The 11,015-nt window shown below is 42.3% G+C and overlaps 1 pseudogene; it reads left to right on the top strand.

Moving 5' to 3' along the window:
• The first annotated feature begins 5,452 nt into the window (after positions 1 to 5,452).
• On the top strand, positions 5,453 to 6,102 carry LOC131915622 (translocon-associated protein subunit beta-like; annotated as a pseudogene).
• The last annotated feature ends 4,913 nt before the right edge of the window (positions 6,103 to 11,015 follow it).

The following is an 11,015-nucleotide window of genomic DNA, read 5'->3' on the forward strand; positions in this document are numbered from 1 at the left end:
TATCCCTGCAGGCCAGAAGAGGGCACCAGATCTCATTACAGATGGTTGTGAGCCACCATGTGGTTGCTGGGAATTGAACTCAGGACCTTTGAAGAGCAAGCAGTGCTCTTAACCTCTGAGCCATCTCTCCAGCCCCGTTTTTTGTTGTTTTTTAAGATGTACATTAAACCCATGCATGTGTTCAATCACTAAACCCACTTTGGAAGGTTTTAATATCACCTTTGATAAAACTTGATCCTTTACCTGAAAACCTCTCATCCCCTCAAGAAGCAGAATTGTAAAATAAACCAAAGCAGTGAGTGCATTTATTTGGTGGACAGCTAGTGGCCCTTTTTCTCAAAACTGCTTCCTGTGAGAACCAGCTCTTTCCACAGCCCCAGTCTCCCAGCCACACTCCATCATTGCTTTCTTAGTCTCCTTCAGAAACTATCCAGGCAATCCCCTGTGCTTTCCTCCAGATATTATTTACATGACTCCTCCCAGGCACTCACACTAATGTCCTGTCCTTCGAGGATCCTGTGGATGTGGCAAGAGACAGATTAGAATAACTCCCTAATACAGCAAATGTAAAAGTTCTATGAATGTACGTTCAGGTACTATGAGGTAATAAAAGACATTTAAGGACGTGACATTTAGTTAAAGCCTCGAGAACTGGGATAGGGTGTCGTTAATCCTAGACCCTAAAGGTAATTTTACTTAACTGTCTTATTTTTTTTCCCCTCAAAGTTGAAAACACTCCTGCCTCTACTTCCCAAATAATAAAATCACAGGTGTGTACCACCACACCCATCCAGGCTCTTAAAAATAGAAGAATGCAGAATTATTAAAATGGTCTGTTTCCTCATGGCCATGGAAGGGAGCCAAGGAAGGAGCAAAGTTCACACTGCCAACCAGGGTGTACAGTATACTTGTTTCTAAGGTAGTGCTGTAACCGTCTTCATTACAAACGCTGCCAACATTGAGTGCCTACTGAACCAAACTGTACCAGCACCGACAGGAGACAGAAGCGGGCGAGGGGAAGGAAGGAGGCAGCGGAGAGCCTGAGACTGCCCAGTACCAGTGAGGATGTTGGGTCAGGGTGACAGCAGTACAAAAGGAAAGCATCGGAAGTCATCGGCTACAGTAGATTAGAGGAAGAGTGGATTCTGGGAAAACATGGAGGGAAATAATGGTGCTGTCGGCAAAAGAGGAGCTTGATGTGACGTCGAGAAAGTGCTGTGTGGGCAGGAGTCTTACGCTCTGAGGAGTGAAACTAATGAGAAGGATTTAAAGTTTGAAGCCACAGAGAGATTTCCATGGTGGGTCCTTGGAGTATAAATTACGCTGAAAGTTGACTTGGTGTGAAAGGAAAAGGGTGTCTCTTATACTACAGAGCAGGGTTCTCAACCTTCCTAACTCTGCCAACCCAGTACAATTCCTCATGTTGTGGTGACTCTCAACCATAAAATTACTTTTGTTGCTACTTTGTAACTAAATGTGCTACTGTTATGAATTGTAATTAAATATCTGAGTTTTCTGATGGTCTTCACAGGTCACAACCCATAGGTTGAAAATCAGCTTTGAAAAATGTGCTTTCAGGCCAGCAAGGTGACTCTGGGCAAGGATGCTTGCTGTGAAGCATGGATGATCTGGGTTTGGTCCACACAGTACACACACACACACAAATACAATATTTTTCTTTTAAAAGTTTTTTAGTATATGATAGAGTACTTTTCTAGCATACTTCAGTTCAATCCTTAGTATCCACCACACCCAAAAAAAAGCATAAAATACCGTTCATATTTTTGCAGAATCCAGTCCATTGTAGAATATCCCATAATCTGCCTGACAGTTCATTCATTAAAATCCAGCTAGACATTTTTGACAAAAAATGCTATGCTATTTTGGACATGATGGCACATCTTTAGTCCCACACTCAAAAGGCAGAGAGACATGAATCACTGAGTTCAAAGTCAGTGTTGTCTCTATAGTGAGTTCCAGGCAGGACACAGCTACAAAAAAACCTCTGTGCTATGTGAAGTATTAGTTATGTCCCTCTCACGAGGGACATGGAGCCTCTGTGTGTGACATGTCATTTTATCCTAGCTTTTTGTTTTTCAAGACAATTTTTCTGTGTGGTCCTGGCTGTGTACAGAACTTACTTTGTAGACCAGGCTGTCCTCAAACTCAGATAACTGCTTGCCTCTGCCTCCTGAGTGCTGGAATTAAGTGTTTGCCAAGCTGGGCTTGGTGGTGCATGCTTTTAATCCCAGGACTTGGGAGGCAGAGACAAGTAGATCTCTTGAGTTCAAGGCCAGCCTGGTCTACAGAGCAAGTTCAAGGCCAGCCTGGTCTACATAGAGAAACCGTGTGTGTGTGTGTGTGTGTGTGTGTGTGTGTGTGTGTGTGTGTGTGTGGTGGTGGTGGTTGGGGGGGGTTGTAACCACACCAGACTTAGCTTTTTTTAAAGTTTTGTTTTTGTTTTGTTTTTCCTCTTGTATCTGTGTCTATGTGGAGTTCAGGGACAACTTGCAAGATTCAGTTCTCTTCACTGTGTGGATCAAACTCAGGTTTGTCAGACATAGTGGCCAGTGCCTTTACTGGCTAAACCATCTTGTTCTAGCTTTTTAAATCTTCCTACCAGATTATGGCAAGCAGCAGAATTTAGCAATAAAGTGGGAAATCAGATTTAGATTCAGACCTATGTTCAAACTCAAATGCCAAATAGCACTTTCTCAGACAAAAATTATAACTTTTGAGGGGATTGCCTCCAAGGCAAGTGCTTTTACTGCTCAAGTACATCCTCAGCCCCTCCACCACCTAAATTAGGCAACTTTGTTTTCACAGTTCCCAGTGGCCAAAGGCATTAGAAACAAACGAAAGAATGGAGTGGGCATTTAAATTGCTTTCCATACAAGCCTAGGACAGAGACAAAGGAAACAAAACTGGCTAATACAAGTAACTTCAGGTTATTTTTCTTTCTGTGAAAGAATTGGGGTATAAAGCTGGGCAGTGGTGGCACATGCCTTTAATCCCAGCACTCAGGAGGCAGAAGCAGGTGGATCTCAGTGAGTTCAAGGCCAGCCTGGTCTACAAAGCAACTTCCAGGACAGCCAGGGCTGTTAAAGAGAAACCCTGTCTTGGTGGGGGGAGGGGGGCATAGAATACTTTGCTATCACACCAATGAAACTGGTTTAGAGAATTTGGTTATTTCTCTAATCTTGATTTCTTGGGTCAGTTTCAGTCTGGTGACTTGGAATTTCATGGATTAGCCTGATCTTGTGAGTACTGGTCTTACTCCAGCAAAATTGTCTTGTGTATTCTCAGGACTAGGAATGGACTCAGAACCTCATGTGTTGGGTGACATTCAACAACTGAGCTGTATTCCCCTCTCCAGGATCTGTTACAGAACCCATATAACTGGATGGTTATCATTCTTGTGCTGTGCTTTTTTTCTCAAGATGGAAAGTGCCTCACAGGACTGCAATGTGAACAGAAGACTAGTGAGCTTATATTTCATTACAGTCACTTGTGTGACAGGTATGTTGGGAAAATGCCTTACACCTAGACATTCTCCCCTAAGTTTCATAAGCTAGCACTTCAAACCTGTTCAGTTGTACACCAGGGGACTTGTCCTTGATTCAAGGCCTCCTGTTCTGCAGAAGCACTGTTCGATCAGCTATTTCCTTACATTGACTAAGTTTGGTTTAATAGCAAAAATGAGATCATTCCGTTCTGTGCTTGGCGTTCCAAAACTGGACCTGCTTCTGCATATAAGATTAGTTTTGTCCCAGCATCTGAAATATACATGTATGCAGATAGACATATGAATGACAGGGTCACATCTAATTAGGCTGGCATGTAACTTGCTGTGTAGCTGAAGATGACCTTGAACTCTTGATTCTCGTGCCTCTAACTCCCCAATGCTGGGATTGGCAGGCCTGTGCCACCAAACCTGACTCTAAAAACATCTCAATTAGAGCAAGTATTGCCTTTTGGAAGCAGATTCTGTACATTTCCTTGTGAACACATGAGAAATACTAAAAACACAACTGGCTGGTATAAAAAGGACAAGAGGGCTTAAAAAGCCAGGATGGAAGTCTTTGATCCTAACAGCTAAGACTCTGTCAAGACCCTCCCCATTCCCACCAGCAAAGAAAAGAAAATGAACTGGGGACCAAGTGTCTTTCTTGTGGTCTGCAATGCCTGTTGTAACACCCTCCACACCACAGGGATTGAAGAGCTGTCGCTGAATGGAAGAGCTAAGGGGAGCCAGCACAGTCCCTGTGACTTGGGTCCGAGTAGCCTGGGTGAGGCAGAAGGGCTTTGCAACCTGTGTCTTGTGGCACTTCTTGCCTGGAGTCTCCTCCTAAGTTTTACTGCTTCTTTGAGAAGAGGGAGGTAAATTTCTTTTCTTAGATTGCTAATTATGTAAAAAAGAAACAGAGCTCTCACATGAAAGGGAAGTAAAGGTAGTTTGTTTGGGAGCCAAATAGTGACCATGACCCAGGAACACAAATTTAGGTCACTCCAAATCCCATGTTCAAATGTGGTAACAGACATTTTTCTAAGAACTGAACAAAGATGTAAATCAACACAGTTTTCTGTTAGATTAGTTATAGCAATGTCATTTGTATAAAAGAAGCAACCATAGCTTCTTTTCAACATGAAAACTGAACATTAAAACCAAGTCATGTGTTTCTGAAAGGAAACTATTCCAACAGCCAGGAACGGTGGTACAAACTTGTAATTCCAGTACCTGGGAAACCAAGGATGGAGGATTGTGAGTGCAAGGTCAGTCAGTCTTGGCTACATATCGAGACTGCCTAAAAAGAGAACAAGTCCAACAAATGGTGTAGGGGTGGAATTCACCAAAGTAACAGACTCCTCTGGGTTTGATTTTTTTTTTTTTTTTCAAAAACTCTAGCCCCAAATTCTTTATTTCCTCCTTCCTAGCATTTTTTGCTTGTTTGTTTGTCCCTGGTGATCTAGGCTGCACAATATTGACCTACTCTGTGACAGTGTTAGCTGTGGAACAGCCAAATATTTGGCAGTTTCTACAAGGATCTGGAGCTTATTTCCAGCCAGACACAAGCACATCCCTTGGGGGCTAGAAAAGTCAAGTTTTGACACAGCCTTGTTCCTGCCACACACAGACTTGCATGCACTTTCACCCTGCTTTCTAGCATCTAATTCATTTTTGTTACTGCAGGACCATCATTCTTGTTAAAAGACAAGGACTTACAGGGCAGGCTTATCTTGAACTCTGGCCTCCACTTCCCAAGTCCTGGGCTTGTAGGTGTGTGCCATCATGTCCAGCTTCCCATTTTACCTTTTGTTGTTAAGAGATCAGCACCCCTCTCAAAATAAAAGCCTCAAGCATTCCAGGCAAGGACTTTACTGGCAGCCCCAAGGCTGTATTTAAGTGTGGAAACATGCCTGAAGAGCAAAGGCAAGCAAAGTGTTACAAAAAATGGTGGACTGGTCTGTGGCTCAGAGAGGCGTTTGGGGTACTCACGATGAGGCTGCTGGCGTTGTGGTGTTGGCTCTGTTAGCTGTCAGTCAAGCAGGAGTCAGGCTTTGGGCCTCCAAATCACTGCTGAACAGATACGCTATGGAAGGGTGGGACCCGGTCCTGCAGTATAACATCTACAATGTCAGCTCTAGATGTGAAATTATCTGACGATTCCTTCCCTCCAGAAGGCCTTTGGCATCGTCTCTGGTATGCTCAATGTCAAGTGGGACCAGATTGCCCGTGCTAGCATTGTCTCCCACAGTGCTCCTGCGTCCTCTCAAAGCTGGTTACTTCAACTTCACTTCTATTTGGCCCAGGAGGATGGGCCTGTTGTGATGGGCTCCACCAGTGCACCTGGACAGGGAGGGATCCTCGCCCAGCGGGAGTTTGACAGGAGATTCTCCCCCCATTTTCTGGACTGGGCAGCCTTTGGAGTCATGACCTTGCCCTCCATAGGCATCCCTCTGCTCCTGTGATATTCAAGCAAGAGGAAATACTATACTCCCAAACCCAAGAAGAACTGAATGCCGTTCCTCAGCCCTCTCTCCCAAGAAACCAGGTGTTTTCCAGACTCCATAGGGTATCAAGTGTGTTCTCTTGGCCCTTGGTCCATGGACTCAACCAGAATGCAAAGGGCAGGCCTGGGAGTTTGTGTGAGTCTCCCTATCCTCCCTGAAGCCATACAAACAGGACTTTAGCCACAGCTTTGTGGCTTGAGGGTCCCACCAAGGTGCTGTTGGTGTGTTACTGGCAATGTGAACTCTTGGGGGTCTCGGAGGGGCCCTTTGGATTCTTGACACCTCCATCCCCTGGCAGCTCCTCTCAAGAGGGCAGATTAAATGGAAGCTGTGAGGCATAAACAGGCTCTGCCTGCATTAGGGGCACTTACCAAACGGATTTTCTAATAAAAAGAAATGCCACGCCAAAAAAAAAAAAAAAAAAAAGGGTGGATTTGGGTAGGAAGCCATGGTAGATCCTTGTTTTACCATTGGTACAGCAGCTGCACCTGAATCTACTGGTTTCAGCTACTGACTGTGGCTTAGGCAAAGGCCCAGCAGGACTTCTGTGTCCCGCCAGAACCACCTCTACCACTGCAGCCCAATGTAGTTTTAACTAAGTCTCTATTGTTATGTTTTACCAATAAAGACTTGGGAGTCAGATGCTGGGGTGAAAACCTGCTAGCTCAAAGAGGCCAAGAAGCACCCAGCTGACCTTCCTTCTTAGCTAGTGATCAACCATGAAGGACTCTTTTTTCAACCATCCCAAACCAAAAATGATCACCACACTCCAAGTCATTCCCTACTACTTCCAGTGTTCTCCATTCGTTTTCCTGACTCCCTCTATGACTACTTCCTGTTAACTAGTTGCTGGCTCTGTTTTTTTTTTTTTTTTAAAGGTTTATTTCCTATGTATACAGAAGAGGGTGCCAGATCTCATTGCAGATGGTTGTGAGCCACCGTGTGGGTGCTGTGAATTGAACTCAGGACCTCTGGAAGAGCAGTCAGTGCTCTTAACCTCTGAGCCATCTCTCCAGCCCCTGGCTCTACCTCTTGACCCAAGGTTTTACTTAATTAATGCAAATTCAGGGTTCACAGTATGATCAAATATCCCACATCTCCCCTTTTTGTCTACAGAAAAAAAAAGAAAGGTTTTAATTTTTTATTTTATTTTATTTTTTTTTAGCTGAGGATTGAACTCAGGGCCTTGCGCTTGCTAGGCAAGCTCTACCACTGAGCTAAATTCCTAACCAGGTTTTAACTTTAATACAATAAAACTATATACAATAAGAACAATTATCAGGTAAGAATTATATTCACGACAAGTCCTTTTGTATTTGGCAACTTTATAGAAAAAGTACTTTATTATTTATCCTATCTTGGTGAGTCCAAAGCGATTACCTTAATCATTTTCTAACATAACTTGTATTACCAGTTAAAAATATTCTTTTAGACCTTAAAACATTTTCTTAAACTTAAGCTTTTATGTCTCAACCTTTATAAACTGTACATCTCTTTTCTGAGTTCCTTTTTTTAAATTGGTAACAAGGAAAACTGTGAAACTATAACTATCTAGTCTTCAACCCCATCAGAGACTTGAGAAGGATAAAATATTACCTGAGTAAACAGGAAGTACAGAGCAAGCAACTTCCAAAATTATACAAATGACAGAGATAGCTGGCTGCCTGGACAGTCATCCAAGGTTCCTCTGCACCGTTGGGGCATCCATCTTTGGCCTACAGGCCTAGAATATCTGACAGACTTTACTGTGAAGCAGGAATTTTGAAGACTGGCCTACCTTGTCTTGGCAAAGTTCGGCAGTTAGCTTCCTTTCTGTCCTGCTTATCCAATTTGGACAGCACACTGTCAGCAGTTGAGGCAAAGGCAGTTTCTTGCCAGTGGCTAACTTTGCCACATTTAAAGCAAACTCCATATGGAGGTTCTTCAATGCCCATCATCTTCTTTGAAGTAGACTGGTGCTGTCAGGAGCAGACATATCTCACCATCATGAGAAGTCTTATGTTATGAAAACATTTTAAATGCCATATTCTGTAGATCTCTAAAGTGTTTGAAGACCACCTATCCATCTAAAATATATGTTTGACCTTGAAAACATACCTAACATGACCACAAGTTTGTTATAGGTGACTAACTACTAACCTGCATTACCTTTTCTTTTCTCTTTTGAGACAGGTTTTCTCTGTGTAACAGCCCTAGCTGTCCTGGAACTCACTCTGTAGACCAGGATGGCCTTGAACTCAAGAGATCCGCCTGCCTCTGCCTCCCAAGTGCAGGGATTAAAGGCATGTGCCACCAGCACCCAGCATAGCCTGCATTTCTTAATTATCCTAAACAGTTTGTAATAGTAGCTTTCAAAGACTAGAACTTTACATTACATTTTTAAATGAGTTGCATAGGTACAATACCTTTAACAAGAGTAGAAACATAAATACAGTATGGTGTAACAAAAATAACATTAAATTTGTATCAATATACAATTCATACCAATGTGAAATATTTGAGACTAGTAGCTTTAGTTTAAAAGTAGATTCAATAATCTACCATTTTATCCTATAGTTGACATATCCCCCCCTTTTTCTTTTCATCCCTTACCCCCCCTTTTTTCTTTTCATCTCTTATCCCCCAACCCCTTTTCAACACTAGATAGGAGAGAAAGAAAGAGGAAAGAGAAAAAAAAAAGAAATCCCCAAATCTAACCTCCTTTGCTTAGTTTCCTCCCTGACCATGACCAATAACAACTTGCAACCAACCCCCCAAATGATGACAAATATCCATAACCCACTGACAAAACAAAACCACCCACCCCACCTCTCGGGAATGTGGTCGTTGTGTTCTTAAAATTGCTTCCTGCTGTCTGGGGGCGACGGCATCTTTAGGGGACCCTGAGAGAACTGAGATAATGGTCAAGCCCTTGGAGAGCTAGCTATATCATTTATTGCCCAGTCTCTGTGTGATGGGAAGGTGCAGGGCTAACTGTAGTCTGTGAGGCTGGACCATCTCAGCTAGCAGCTTTGAAGTTGTCCTGGATGAAGATTTTTGAGCATATAACAATGGAGGCACTCTCAGAGGCTGGATCACTTGGGCTACTACTTGTCTTGTCTTCACTGGTGTTTGGTCCTTTTGTTCTGAAAACACAAACTTTTAAAGGTAACATTCATATTTGCATCAACACAAGTACAGAATGCGTGGTATGCACAAATCAGCTAAATATGATTCCCTTCTCTATGTTTGAGCAGGTAAAAGGCATCTATCAATTTTATAAGTTGGACTTTTTTAAGCATTTGGACTGTATAATCAAACTGTAATATAAATCTCTATCCATGCCATATGAAAGGATGGCATGTAATAATAAGTCATGAGGACTGTGTAGCCAACAAGGTTTATTTTATTTGGTTTTTCGAGACAGGGTTTCTCTGTGTAGCTTTGCGTCTTTCCTGGAACTCACTTGGTAGCCCAGGCTGGCCTTGAACTCAGAGACCCGCCTGGCTCTGCCTCCCGAGTGCTGGGATTAAAGGCGTGCACCACCACTGCCTGGCGAGGTTTATTATGTCTCATCCAATCTCAGAGCTGTCCCCATGTCAAGGGATCAGCATATACGTCACCTGTTTTATAATTTTTCTTGGTTTCTTCCTTCATGTCTGCAGCCAAGATTTTCAGAAGGTCTCTCCCGGTCAAATATGATCTTTATTAATTTTGAAGGAATCCATAGCTTTTCATTTCCTGTGGAAACAAAGGCATAACCTCTCCCCCAAGCAACACATTTCCTGACTTCCATTCTGAGGTTAGGACATCCTTAAAATATATACTGGTTTAATTCAGCAGTTTTTTCCACAACCCATTATCTCTCAGCAGCTGTTGTTTTTTGCTCACTAGCATTTAAAAAATTTAAAGTTAAAAAAAAAAAAATTTAAAGTTAATAAAGCACTATGTAATCTATCTCTGGGGCTCTCTTACTCCTTTCTGTTTAGTTAGCATATGTTTTAAAGTATGATTGGATCTTTCTATAACTGTTTATTCTGTAGGATTGTGTGGTATACCTGGAATATGCTTTATGTTGTAATATGCAAAAACCTGTTTGATTTTCCCTTGTTCATCTGCATTCATTAATTTAATGTTAGCCAAGCCAGGCGTGGTGGTACACGCCTTTAATCCCAGCACTTGGGAGGCAGAGCCGGGCGGATCTCTGTGAGTTCGAGGCCAGCCTGGGCTACCAAGTGAGTTCCAGGAGAGGCACAAAGCTACACAGAGAAACCCTGTCTCGAAAAACTAAAAAAAAAAAAAAAAATAAAAAAAAAAATAAAAAAAAAATAAAAAAAAAATTTAATGTTAATGTTAGCCTTTGCCATACCTTCTGAATACTCCAGAGGGCAGCGACCTTCTTTGTGAATTATCTCTAGAAAAAAACATTGTTTCTAGTAACACTTTGCCTACAATCCCTCTTGAAATGACCTTGCTTGCCACAGCCAAGACATTTGACCGTTTGTCTTTTCCTAAAACCTTTAGCGATAACTTCTCCTATTGAAGTTTCATCGTAAGTATGAGATCCAATATCAGCCGTATTTCTAATCCATTCTTCTATTGGTGCTGATCTTGCCTTTAGAGGCCTGATCACCCTTTTGCATTCAGAATTAGCATTTTCAAAAGCCAAAGATTCGATTAATAGTTGTCTGATTTCTGGATCTGATGTTATTCTATTTATAGCTGGGGTCAATCTTTGTAAAAAATCAGTGAAGGCTTCTTTTGGGCCTTGTATAATTGTAGATAATGACTCAGAACTCTTTCCTGATTCTTTAACTTTGTCCCAAGCATTTAAGGCTGCTAACTGACATAGCACCAAGATGTGGTCATCAAATTCAAGTTGCCTTTGCAAGTCAGCATACTGGCCTTCACCTAGCAATTGATCTTGGGAAATATTAATACCTCTAGCCCTATTTTGTTCTTCTATGGCCCTAGCTTCCTCTTTCCACCACATTTGCCATTGTAACTGAGGACCAGCTTCCAAT

Source organism: Peromyscus eremicus, chromosome 7 (genome assembly GCF_949786415.1).
Source record: "Peromyscus eremicus chromosome 7, PerEre_H2_v1, whole genome shotgun sequence".
In the NCBI taxonomy this organism is placed as follows: Eukaryota; Metazoa; Chordata; class Mammalia; order Rodentia; family Cricetidae; genus Peromyscus; species Peromyscus eremicus.